At 40.6% G+C, this 13,479-nt stretch overlaps 1 protein-coding gene across 2 annotated transcripts in view; it reads right to left on the bottom strand.

Annotated features, from left to right (window-relative positions):
• Positions 1-13,479, bottom strand: part of DIP2C (disco interacting protein 2 homolog C) — a 385,891-nt gene that overhangs the window by 47,592 nt on the left and 324,820 nt on the right. The window lies entirely within an intron of this gene.

Below are 13,479 nucleotides of genomic sequence, written 5' to 3'. Positions count from 1 at the left end.
AAAATATTGTAAAATATATCTAATAAATAGACTGTCTTCACAGAAGCTTTCTAGCTAACCAAAGAGGCCTCAAGATGACGGGAGGTGCTGTGTTGCCCAGAGTGGGACTGTGAGAGCAACACAATAAGGCAGGAAACCCAGGGAAATGCTATGATAGAAGCCAGGCTCGGGGGGCTCCTTCCACTGTGACCTTATGGGGAGAAGCCCTGCCCGGAAGGTTTCACTGTGGGCATTTTCTGAATTCATACAAGGTAACACAGATTACTCTAGAACCTAACACATAAGTAGTTCTTTTTAGCATGCTTTTAAAGCCACAATATTTGTTTAAGAAAAAACAAGGCTGGCCGAGACCGGTTTGGCTCAGTGGATAGAGCGTCGGTCTGCGGACTGGGGGGGTCCCAGGTTCGATTCCGGTCAGGGGCATGTACATTGGTTGCGGGCACATCCCCGGTGGGGGGTGTGCAGGAGGCAGCTGGTCGATGTTTCTCTCTCATTGATGTTTCTAGCTCTCTATCCCTCTCCCTTCCTCTGTGAAAAATCAATAAAATATATCTTTAAAAAAAAAAAAAGAAAAAACAAGGCTGAATTTATGAAACATTCCTCAACCTGCTGCCTCCTGGATCAGGAGTTAGTGAAATCCTAACTAGCAAACTTCCTCCCATTCTCAGACTGCCAACTGAAACAAACCTTGGCGGAAGCCCTCCTGTGCAGGCACCATCTGTAGCTGGAGAACCAAGTTCTTCAGCTCAGCGCAGCAAATACCAACATGTTAACTGAGCACCTGTTATGTACCAGGCGTTGGATTAGGTACTTGAGATGTAAACAAAGAATACAACATGACTCAGGAGCTTGCAGTCTAGAGGGAAATTTAAGGACGAAAGCTGAGAGCAGGATCTGTGAGTACACAGATACAGAGAGCAGGGAAAGGGTCGTCCATCACCCTTGGGGCTTGCAGAGGGCTCTGTGATATTAAGGATGAGTGAGCATTGACAGATTTCAACAGAGCGACAGAAACACACACAGATTAAGAAAATACAGTTAGAAAAGTTGAATGCTCAATCTCAAAACTCATCCCAATCTTGGACCTGCCAACATCACAAACCAAGAGCCTAAGGTGAAATGCTTCTTTAGAACCTCGTCTTAAGAAAAACTCCTAATTCTTATGAAGGTGTACTTGTACTTGGATGAAGAATTAGCCTTCCCAATGCCAAGAACAACAAACTCTAATGCTCTCCTCCCAAAGACACACTGAGAGTGGATTAATGAACATGGAGGAATCGGGGATGAGGTCACCTGTGCTTACTGTCAGGATGTATCTGTGACTGATTTCAGGCAGGACTGACTGAAGTTACAGTAAGCGTCCACGCCCTGGGCACACACCAACTGAAAGTGATCAGGAAAGTGTGGGAGAGCACCCTCCGTGGAAGGAAGAGCACCATGAGTGCTAACCTATCCTGTGCAGAGGCCAGGGGTGATTCATCTAAAGGAAACTGTAGGTGCTGTATGGGAGTCCTCCATCTGACTGCCTTGATGACACTGAGCAAGTGTGTATCTAGGATCTATTAGGACCCTGCAGAGTTTCAAGTACACTATTGAACAGGCAGTAATAAAAACTTAAGTTGAACATATAAACAAATACTCATGGGTTTTGTACTCAGTCAGGCATTCCATAGTGCCCATTATGGGGAAAAGAGTTTATTGGATAAGCTTCTCTCTCTCTCTCTCTCTCTCTCTCTCTCTCTCTTTTTTAAGCTTGTCTCTCTAAACTTTTGGTATCTAATTACTCAAAGACATTCTTGTACAAAACCTGAAATTGAGTCAAAATTTCTTCCTGAAAAAATGGTGACCTGAGCAACCAGAGGTAGAAAGGCTTTCTTTCTGGAGGAGACTATCAGCCAGATGATTTCAACTCTATTCATGCCCCTCAGTATTTAAAGCATATGGGTTTTTCATTAAATGATATCACAAATATATTTCAATTGAGGTACTCATCAAACACATTTAGCAGTCAAAAATTAAAAAAAGATTTTATAAATTTAAGAAAAAGTTTAGTTATTCATTTCTCTCTGAGATTTCTAGGGTCTATACTCATGAAGTGGAATAACCATCTATATATATATATAAAAGCCTAAGCACCCATTACAACCAGTCAACCAAATGACAGGTCTACTGGTCACTATGATGCACACTGACCACCAGGGGGCAGACGCTCAACGCAGGGGCAGGCTGGCCAACCTCCCACTGTCCCTCCCCCCAGCCAGCCGGCCCTGATTGGCCCCGATTGCTGGCCAGGCTGAGGGACCCCACCTGTGCACGAATTCGTGCACCGGACCTCTAGTGAAGTAATAAGGTAGATCCTTTTATCTGTTTCAAGCAGAAATAGCTTCATTGAATAACGATTTAATATTATAGCTTCCATTTCTGTAGATCATGAAAATGTACGATCAAAAGTGTGTTTCTCTTTTGGCTATGACAGTAGAAGGCTGATTTCAGTACTACCATAACTACTTTAAATGTTCTGAAAATGAATCTTTACTTTTAAAAGCTTCTGAGTAATTGTTTTATTTTATATTGTATATCACCTCAAATCCTACTGAAAAGCAGAGAAAAGGATTCTGGAAAGATGGAGCAGGAAGCAGCAGGAACTTATATTCCCACCTGGACAACAACTGCAGGGAAGAATATCATGTAACTAGTTTGGGACTCTGGGATTTATTAAAGGCTTACAACTTCTAGGGGAGACTTGGATGGTAATTGCAATCAATTTTGGAGAATTAAGATATTCCTAGGTTAAAAAAAGTTGAAGGACTTTATTACACTTAAATCTGAGTGGAGGAAATTTTCTCAAGAGATCTCTACAGGTTGAAATAGGACACTAGACATAACTCAAAATCATTTGAACAAATAAAGATGTTAGTAAACGTATCTAAAGGGCAATTATAAAAACTAGTATAATTTCAACAAGTTTGTGACTCCATTTTTTCCTACATGATTTAAGAGACTAATATACTAAAACCAAATAACTATTAGTATAAAAACTATCATTATTGTAACTTCAGGTTTAAATTCCACAATTTTTCCCTACATAATTTAAGAGACCAATGCATTTAAAACATTATAACCATATGTTTGGGGCCACACGGTGTATAAAGATGTAAGTCTGTGACATTGACAACTGAAGAAGGTGGGGGTAAAGCTGTACAGGAACAATTTTGTATGTTGCTGAAGTTAAGATGCTATAAACTCAAAATGGGATGTTATAACTTTAGGATGTTAAATGGAAGTCCCATGGTAACCTCAAAAAAAAAAAAAAAAGCTATAGAATATACACAAAAGGAAATGAGAAAGGAATTCAAATGTTTCACTAGAAAAAATCAACTAAACACAAAACAAGAAAGTAATGTGGAGAATGAGGAACAGAAAAGCTATTAAGACATATGGAAAATTGCAAGATGAAAGAAGTCTCTTCTTATCAGTAATTACTTTAAATATAAATGGATTAACTCTCTATTCTAGACAGAAATTGGCAGAATGGATAAAAACTATGATCCAACCATATGCTGCCTACAAGAGATTCATTATAGAGTAAAAGACACAAATAGTTAGAAAGTAAAAGGATGAATAAAGATATTTCATGCAAATAGTAACCAAAAGAGAACAGAGGTAGCTATATCAGAAAAATAGGCTTTAAATAAAAAAAGGTTACAAGAGACAAAAAAAGGGCATTACATATTAATAAAAGGTTTAATACAGCAAGAAGATATAACAATTATAAACATCTATATACCTGGTAAGAAATCATCCTATCTAATAATAGACAAATATGCAAATTGACCATACCTCCGACACACCCACAAGCCACGCCCACCATCCAATCAGAGCGAGTATGCAAATTAACCCAAACCAAGATGGCTACAGCCACAGAGAGCAAGGTTTCCTAGGTAACAGAAGAAGCCAAGCTTTCCACCTGCCCTTGCCAGGCCTAAGCCTCCACTCAAGCTACAAAGTTTCAATTATAGAAGGTAAACAAATTCAAACAAATGGCGGCAGAATGGAGCTTGAGAGAGCAGGCCAGGGTTGCCGCCGGCAACAGGGGAAGCAAAGCTTTCTGCACACCCTGGCCGGGCCCACCCACTTAAGGCAACAAAGTTTCAATTATAACCCCAACACAAATGGCTGCTGGCCTCGGCCTCTCGGCCTCGGAGGGAGCCCCAGGCTTGGCTCCGCTCCAGGCTACAAAGTTTCAATTGTAGAAGGAAAATAAATTCCAGATACCAGGGCCTCTGCTTGGGTTGCCAGGGGACGTGGCCGGCCTGCAAACCACCACAGGCCCTTTGCTCAGGCCGCCCCACACCCCAAGGGAACCCCACCTGATCCGGGACGCCCTTCTGGGCAAACCAGCTGGCCCCCACCCCTGTACCAGGCCTCTATCCTATCTAATAAAAGAGTAATATGCAGATTGATCATCACTGCAACACACAATATAGCTGCCCCCATGTGGTCAAAGATCCTGCCCCCATGTGGACACAAGATGGCCACCACAAGATGGCCAGCAGGAGAAGGCAGTTGGGAGGCACCTGGCCTGCAAGGGAGGGCAGTTGGGAGGCACCCTGCCTGCAAGGGAGGGCAGTTGGAGGTGATCAACCCTGCAGGGGAGGGCAGTTAGGGTGACCAGGACGGCAGAGGAGGGAAGTTGGGGGCAAACAAGCTGGCAGCGGAGTGGTTAGGGGGTGATCAGGCTGGCAGGCAGAAGCGAGTTAGGGGCAATCAGGAAGGCAGGCAGGCAAGCAGTTGGGAGCCAGCAGTCCTGGATTGTGAGAGGGATCGGGCCTAAATGGGCAGTCGGACATCCCTTGAGGGGTACCAGATTGGAGAGGGTACAGGCTGGGCTGAGGGACAACCCCCCTCCGTGCACAAATTTCGTGCACCGGGCCTCTAGTCAATGTATATAAAACAAAAATAGATAGAACTGAAGGGAGAAATAGACAACTTTACAATAATAAGAGACTTCAATACTATCAATAATGGAGAGACCAACTAGACATAAGGTAAGTAAAGAAACAGAGGACTTAACACAGTACCATAGTACAACACCAAAACATAAAGACATGGAGGGTAAATAACATATTACAAAACAATGAATGGGTCAACAATGAGATCAAGGAAGAAATCAAAAGATACTTTAAAACAAATGAAAATGAGAACACAACAACCCAGAATCTATGGGACACAGCAAAAGCAGTCTTGAGAGGGAAATTCATAAACAAATTGGACAACCTGGGAGAAATGGACAAATTCCTAGAAACATACAATCTTCCAAAACTGAATCAGGAAGAATCAGAGAGTCTGAATAAACTAATTACAACTAGTGACATTTAAGCAGTATTTTAAAAAACTCCCAACAAACAAAAGTCATGAACTGGATGGCTTCACAGGTGAATTTTACCAAACATTCAAAGGAGAACTAACATCTATCCTTCTCAAACTATTCCAAAAAAATCAAGAGGCCAGCATTACCTCAATTCCAAAATCAGATAAAGATACCATAAGAAAGAAAATTATGGACATAGATGCTGAAATCCTCAACACAATATTATCAAACTGGATCTGGTATTACAATGAAAAGATTATACATCATTATCAAATGGGATTTAATCCAGGAATGTAAGGTTGGTACAATATCTGCAAATCAATAAAAATGATACACCACATAAACAAAATGAAGGAGAAAAACCACATGATCATATCAATAGATGCAAAAAAAGCATGTGATAAAATCCTGCACTCATTTACAATATAAACTCTCAGAAAAGTGGGAATACAAAGAAAATACCCCAATGTAATAAAGGCCATTATGCCAAATCCACAGCCAATATCATACTTACTGGGCAAAAACTACAAATGTTTCCTTTAAGATAGGGCACATGACAGGGATGTTTGCTTTCACCACTCTTATTCAACATAGTAAGCTGGAAGTCTAAGTTACAGCAATCAGGCAAGAAGAGGAAATAAAGGGCATCCAAATTGGAAAGGAAGAAGTAAAACTGCCATTATTTGCTGATGACATGATACTGTATATAAATGAATTCAGTAAAGTAGCAGGATACAAAATAAATATCCAGATATCAGTTGCATTTTTATATATCAACTAGAAGCCCGGTGCACAAAATTCGTGCACAGAGGGGGGTTGTCCCTCAGCCCAGCCTGTACCCTCTCCAATCTGGGACTCCTCGAGGGATGTCCAACTGCCCGTTTAGGCCCGGTGGGATCGGGCCTAAACGGGCAGTTGGACAACCCTCTCACAATCCAGGACTGCTGGCTCCCAACTGCTTGCCTGCCTGCCTTCCTGATTGCCCCTAATCGCTTCTGCCTGCCAGCCTGATCACCCCCTAACCACTCTGCTGCCAGCCTGTTTGCCCCCAACTTCCCTCCTCTGCCGGCCTGGTCACCCCTAACTACCCTCCCCTGCAGGGTTGATCACCTCCAACTGCCCTCCCTTGCAGGCCTGGTCCCTCTCAACTGCCCTCCCTTGCAGGCCTGGTGCCTCCCAACTGCCCTCCCTTGCAGGCCGGGTGCCTCCCAACTGCCCTCTCCTGCTGGCCCTCTCCTGCTGGCCATCTTGTGTCCACATGGGGGCAGGATCTTTGACCACATGGGGGCAGCAATATTGTGTGTTGCAGTGATGATCAATCTGCAGATTACTCTTTTATTAGATAGGATAGAGGCCTGGTACAGGGGTGGGGGCCAGCTGGTTTGCCCTGAAGGGTGTCCCAGATCAGGTGGGGGTACCCTTGGGGCGTGGGGCGGCCTGAGCAAGGGGCCTGTGGTGGTTTGCAGGCCAGCCACGCCCCTGGCAAACCAAGCAGAGGCCCTGGTATCTGGAATTTATTTTCCTTCTACAATTGAAACTTTGTAGCTTGAGTGGAGGCTTAGGCCTGGCAAGGGCAGGCGGAAAGCTTGGCTTCCTCTGTTACCTAGGAAACCTTGCTCTCTGTGGCTGTAGCCATCTTGGTTTGGGTTAATTTGTATACTCACTCTGATTGGATGGTGGGTGTGGCTTGTGGGCGTGGCTTGTGGGTGTGTCAGAGGTATGGTCAATTTGCATATTTGTCTATTATTAGATAGGACTAGAAGCCCGGTGCACGAAATTCATGCATGGGTAGAATCCCTAGGCCTGTCTGGCAATTAGGGCTGATCTGTGGGGTAACCAGAGGGGTGATCGGGGCCCCCACTCGCACCCGCCTTGGCTGGCCTGGTGCCACCCACTCGCCATCCCTGCCTACCCCCACCAGTTGGCGCCTGCAGGCTGGGGGCAGCTCCTGCGTTGAGCGTCTGCCCCCTGGTGGTCAGTGCATGTCATAGCAACTGGTCTTTCTGCCGTTTGGTTGATTTGCATATTAGGGTTTTATATAGATAGATAATGAAATATGAGAAAGGGATACTAAGAAAACAATCCCACTCACAATTGCTTCAAAAGAATAAAATACCTAGGAATAAATTTAACCAAAGATGTAAAAGACCTGTACTCAGAAAATTATAAGGCATTGAAGAAAAAAATTGAAGATGATACAGATAAATGGAAGCATATACTGTATTCATGAATAGGGAGAATGAACATAATTACAATGCCCATACTACCTAAAACAATCTATATATTCAACACAATTCCTATCAAGGTACCAATGGCATATTTTATAGAACAAATGTTCCAATAATTTACATGGAACCACAAAAGACCCAGAATAGTTACAATGATTTTGAGAAAGAACAGAGGTAGAGGAATTACACTAGCTGATATCAAGCTATACTACAAGGCCATAGTAATCAAAACAGCATGATACTGACATAAAACCAGAATATAGATAAATGGAGAACAGAATGGAGAGCCCAGAAGTAAACCCAGACCTTTATAGTGAACTAGAGGCCCAGTGCATGAAAATTCATGCACTGGAGGGGGGGTCCCTCAGCCCAGCCTGCCCTCTCTCACAGTCCGGGAGCCCTCAGGGATGGGAGGCGACCTGGTGATCAGGGGAAGGCGACACCCCGTCACACCTCTGCTGCTGCCACTGCCAGCAGCACAAGCTTTGGGTGGCCCTGGGCGGCTGGGCAGCCGCCATCGGAGGCTTGCCTGCACCTCGGGCTGTCCCTGGGCAGCTGGGGGGCTGAGGGGACTGGGGGACTCCGGAGGCAGGCATGCAGAGTGGCCAGACCCGCCTGGGGGCGGGCCTGGCCTTGCTGCGTGCCTGCCGCCCTGGCGGGGCTGAGTGGACTGGGTGTCTCCATCTTGTGGCTGTGGACACTGCCATCTTTGAGGGTGGGACAGTCAATTAGCATATTCCCTCCTTATTGGCTGTGGGCGCTGCCATCTTTGAGGGTGGGGCAGTCAATTAGCATATTCCCCCTTATTGGCTGTGGGCGCCGCCATCTTTGTGGTGGTGTGAGGGTCAATTAGCATATTCCCTCTTTATTAGAAAGGATTAATATTTCATGAAGGAGGCAAAAACATACAATAGCCTAAAGATAGTCTATTCAATATACAGGGTTGGGCATATCAGACAGACACATGTAAAAAAATAAACCAAACTACTTTCTTGCACCATACACAAGAACAAACTCAAAATGGATTAACCTTTTGCACTCGGATGTCGAGTGTGACTCGACACGGTTAGCATTAGAATAAAGGAATCGAGAAAAAAGCAAGTGAGTGCAAAGGGTTAAAGACTTAAATGTTAGACTTGAAACCAAAAAAACTTGGGCAGTAAAATCTCAGAGACTTCTCATAGCAATATTTTTTTCTGATACATCTCCTCGGGCAAGGGAAACAAACAAACAAAATAAACAAATGGGACTACATCAAACTAAAAAGTTTTTGCACAGCAAAGGAAACCATCAACAAAATGAAAAGACAACCCACAAAATGGCAGAACATATTTGCCGGTACATCTGATAAGGGACTAATATCCAAAATTTATAAACTGATAAAAAAACACCAAAATACCAAACAATCCAATTTAAAAATGGGCACAGGGCCTGAATAGACACTTTTCCAAAGATGACATACAGATAGCCAATAGACATATGAAAAGATGCTCAAAGTCACTAATCATCAGAGAAATGTAAATTAAAACCACAATGAGAAATGAGGTATCACCTTACACCTGTCAGAATGGCTATCATCAATAAATTAACAAACAAGTGTTGGCAAGGATGTGGATAAGACGGAACCCTCATGCACTGTTGGTGGGAATGCAGGTTGGTGCAACCACTGTGGAAAGCAGTATGAAGTCACCTGAAAAAATTAAAAATGGAACTATCTTATGACTCCACAATTCCACATCTGGGAATATATTCAAAGAAATCCAAAACACTAATTCGAAAGAATATATGTACCTCTATGTTCATTGCAGTGTTATTTACAATAGTCAAGATTTGGAAGCAGCCCAAGTGTCCATCAGTAGATGAGTAGATAAAAAAGTTGTGGTACATGTACAGAATGGAATACTACTCGGCCATAAAAAAGAAGAAAATCTTATTCCTTACAACAGCATGGCTGGATGGACCTGGAGCGCATTATGCTAAGTGAAACAAGCCAGTCAGAGAAAGACAAGTACCATATGATTTCACTCATATGGGGAATCTAATGAACAAAATGAACTATCAAGTAAAATACAAACAGACCCATAGATAGCGAGCAGGCTGACAGCTGTTAGGGGGTAGGGAGTTGTGGGGTGTGAAAGGTGAGGGGAAAAAAACTCATGGATACAGACAATAGGGACTGTCAAAGAGAGGTGGGGTGAGGGGAGGTGGAGGAGGGTATAGGGGCTATAAATGGTACTTGACTTGGGGTGGTGAACACACAATATAGTGTACAGATGATGTGTTGTGGAATTGTACACCTGAAACCTGTATAATTTTGTTAACCAGCGTCACCATAATAAATTTTTTTTTAAAAAAGGAAAAAACTTAAACATACAGAAAACCCCAATCAACCACAACAGAATACACATTCTTCTCCAGAGTCTTTGGGTTATTTTCTAGGATAAACCATATGTTAGGCCACAAAGTAAGCCTCAATCAATAGCTTTAAAAAATAGATACACAAAGTATCTTCTCTATTCACAACAGGATAAAGTTAGGAATTGGTAACAGGAGGAAAACTGTCCACAAATTTGTGGAATTCAAACAATGCACTCAGAAAACAACCAATGGATCTAAGAAGAAATCACAAGGAAAATCAGGAAATAATTAAACACAAGTAAAAATAAAAACACAATACTAAAACTTATGGGACACTGGAAAAGCAGTGTTAAGACAGAAATTTCTAGCTATACACAGTTATATTAAAAAAACAACAAGGAAGACCTCACATCAACAACCTAACTTTACAACTTTAGGAATAAGGAAAAGAAGAACCCAAAGCTAGCAGAGCTAAGAAATAATAAAGATTAGAGAAGGATAAACAAATAAAGAATTAAAAAATAGTAGAGCTAATCAATAAAACTAAAAGTTAGTTCTTTGAAAAACTCAACAAAATTGATAAATGTCTCCCTAGATGGGCTAAGAAAAAGAAGATTCACATTGCTAAAATCGGGTATGAAATTTGAGACATTTACTACTGATTCTACAGAAATAAAAAGAATTATGAGAGAGTACTATAGATAATCATACACCAACAAACTGTACAACCTACATGAAATAAAGAAATTCCATTTCATTAAATTTGAAACACAAACTATCAAGAAGGAATACAAACCCAGCTAGTGTGTCTCAGTTGGTTAAGCATTGTCCCCTGCACCAGGAGGTTGCAGGTTTGATTCCTGGTCAGGGCACATGCTCAGTTTGCAGGCTCGATCCCCAATAGGGGGCATGCAGGAGGCAGCCAATCAATGTTTCTATTTCTCTCTCCCTCTCCTTTCTTCTCTCTGAAACAACAAAACATTTTTTTTTAAAAAAAGAAGGAACACCAAACTTACCAAGACTAAATCACGAGTAATGTGAAATCTGAATGAACCTCTAACTTGTAAAAAGATCAAATCGGAAAAAAAAAAAAAAATTCCAACAAAGAAATGCCCTGTACCTGATGGCTTCACTGGTGATCCAATGAAGTAAAGAAAAATTAATACCAATTTTCCCAAACTTTTCCAAAAATACTGAAGAGAAGGGAACATTTCCTAACTCATTCTATGAGGTTAACATTACTCTGGTACCAAAACCAGACAAAGACACTTCTAGAAAACTATAGATGAAAATGCCTTATGAACACTGGGATAAAATCCTCAACATATAATTGAGCATAGTAGCAAATCGAATTCAGAAGCACAATAAAAAGCTTATACATTATAACCAAGTGGGCTTTATTCCTAGAATGCAAGGATGGCTCAACATATGACAGTCAATGAATGTAATACTTCACATTAAGAGTATGAAGGGGAAAAAAAAATGATCATCTCATTTGATGCAGGAAAGTATCTGAAGAAATTTAACATCCTTTCATGATAAAAAACACTCAATAGACTAAAAATAGAAGGAAAGTACCTCAATACAATAAACGCAATATATGAAAACCCACAGCAAATATCATACTCAAGTGTGAAAGACTGAACTTTTCCTCTAAGATGAGAAACAAGACAAGGATGCCCACCTTTACCCTTTCCATTCAACATACTACTGGAAGTTTTAGCCAAAGCAATTAGGTAAGAAAAAAATAAATAAAAGGCATCCAAATTGGAAAGGAAGAAATAAAAATACCTCTGTTCATAGATGATATGATCTTACATGTAAAAAGCCCTAAAGATGTCACAAAATAATTGTCACAAATAATAAATGAATTCAGCAAATTACCATGAAAAAAGTCAACATGCAAAAGTCAGTTGCATTTCTATACACTAAATGAAAAAATCTGAAAAGTTAATTGAAACAGTTCTCATTACAATAGCATAAAGAATAAAATACTTAGGAATTAACTTAATCAATGAGGTGAAAGACTTATACAATGCACACTATAGCCCATTCCTGAAACAAATTAAAGAAGACATAAATAAATGGAAACATATCCTAGTCACAGATACTACCCAGTATTTCCTCAAAACAATACCGATTCAATGCAATTTCTATAAAAAAATCTCAAATGATATTTTTTGCAGAAATAAAAAAAAGCTCATTGTAAAATTTATATAGAATCTCAGTAAAACTTGAATAGCCAAAACAATCTTGAAAAAGAACAAAGCTGGATGTTCCATACTTCCTGATTTCAAAACTTACTACAAAGCTACAATAATCAAAACAGTGTGGTACTGGCATAAAGACAGACACATAAAGCAATGGAATAAAATAGTCCCCAAACAGACCCTTTTATATATGGTCAAACAATTTCCACAAGTGTGCCAAGACCACTCATTGGGTAAAGGACAGTTTCTTTAACAAATGGTTCTGGGACAACTGGATATCCACATGTAAAAGAATAAAACTGGATTCTTACCTATCACTGGATACAAAATTAACACAAAATGCATCAAAGACATAAATGTAAGACCTAAAACAATAAAATTCTTAGACAAAAGAATGGGACAAAATCTTTCTGACATTGGATTTGGCAATGTTTTCTTTGATATTAAATCAAAGACACAAGCACCACCACCAACAAAAAAATAGGCAACATTGAACTCGATAAAAACTTAAAATTTTGCGCATCAAAAGACACTGTCTACAGAGTAAAAAAAAGTCAACCCAAAGAACAGGAGAAAATATTTTAAAATCTCATATCTGATAAGGCATTAATATCCAAAATATCTAGAGAACTTCTAAAACTCAACCACAAAACAACTTATTTAAATGGGCAAAGGACTTGACTAGACATCTCTGCAAAGAAGATACACAAATGGCCAATAATTGCATAAAAAGATGCTGTCACTAATCATTAGGAAAATACAAATCAAAAATATAATCAGATATAACCTCACCCATTAACCTTTTGCACTCGGATGTTGAGTGTGACTCGACACGGTTAGCATCGGTAGCAGCTCTTTTTATATTCTTTGAATGTATCAATAATTTGAAATATTAAAAAATCCAAATAAATAAGTTTGTATGAAAAGAAACTCCAGTTTTTTATTCTACTGCCACGCTTTGTAAAATCTGGGGTATTTAAAAAATTAAATCCCGAGTAGAATAAAGGAATCGAGAAAAAAGCAAGCGAGTGCAAAGGGTTAAGATGCTCACTTTTAAAATAAACAAGTGTTTGTGAGGATGCTGAGAATTTGGAACCTTTGTGCACTGCTGGTGAGAAGGTAAAAATGGTACAGACACTGTGGAAAACAGCATGGTCGTTCCTCAAACAATTACAAATGGAATTATCATATGATCCAGCAATTCTTACTTCTGGGTACATACCAAAAGAACTGAAAGTAGTGTCTCAAACAGATATATACACATTTATATCCACAGTAGCATTAGTTACAACAGCTAAAACACGCAAGCATG

Source organism: Eptesicus fuscus, chromosome 2 (genome assembly GCF_027574615.1).
Source record: "Eptesicus fuscus isolate TK198812 chromosome 2, DD_ASM_mEF_20220401, whole genome shotgun sequence".
Lineage (NCBI taxonomy): Eukaryota > Metazoa > Chordata > Mammalia > Chiroptera > Vespertilionidae > Eptesicus > Eptesicus fuscus.
The sequence above is the reverse complement of the archived record's forward strand: the minus strand, read 5'-3'. Positions and strand labels throughout refer to the sequence as shown.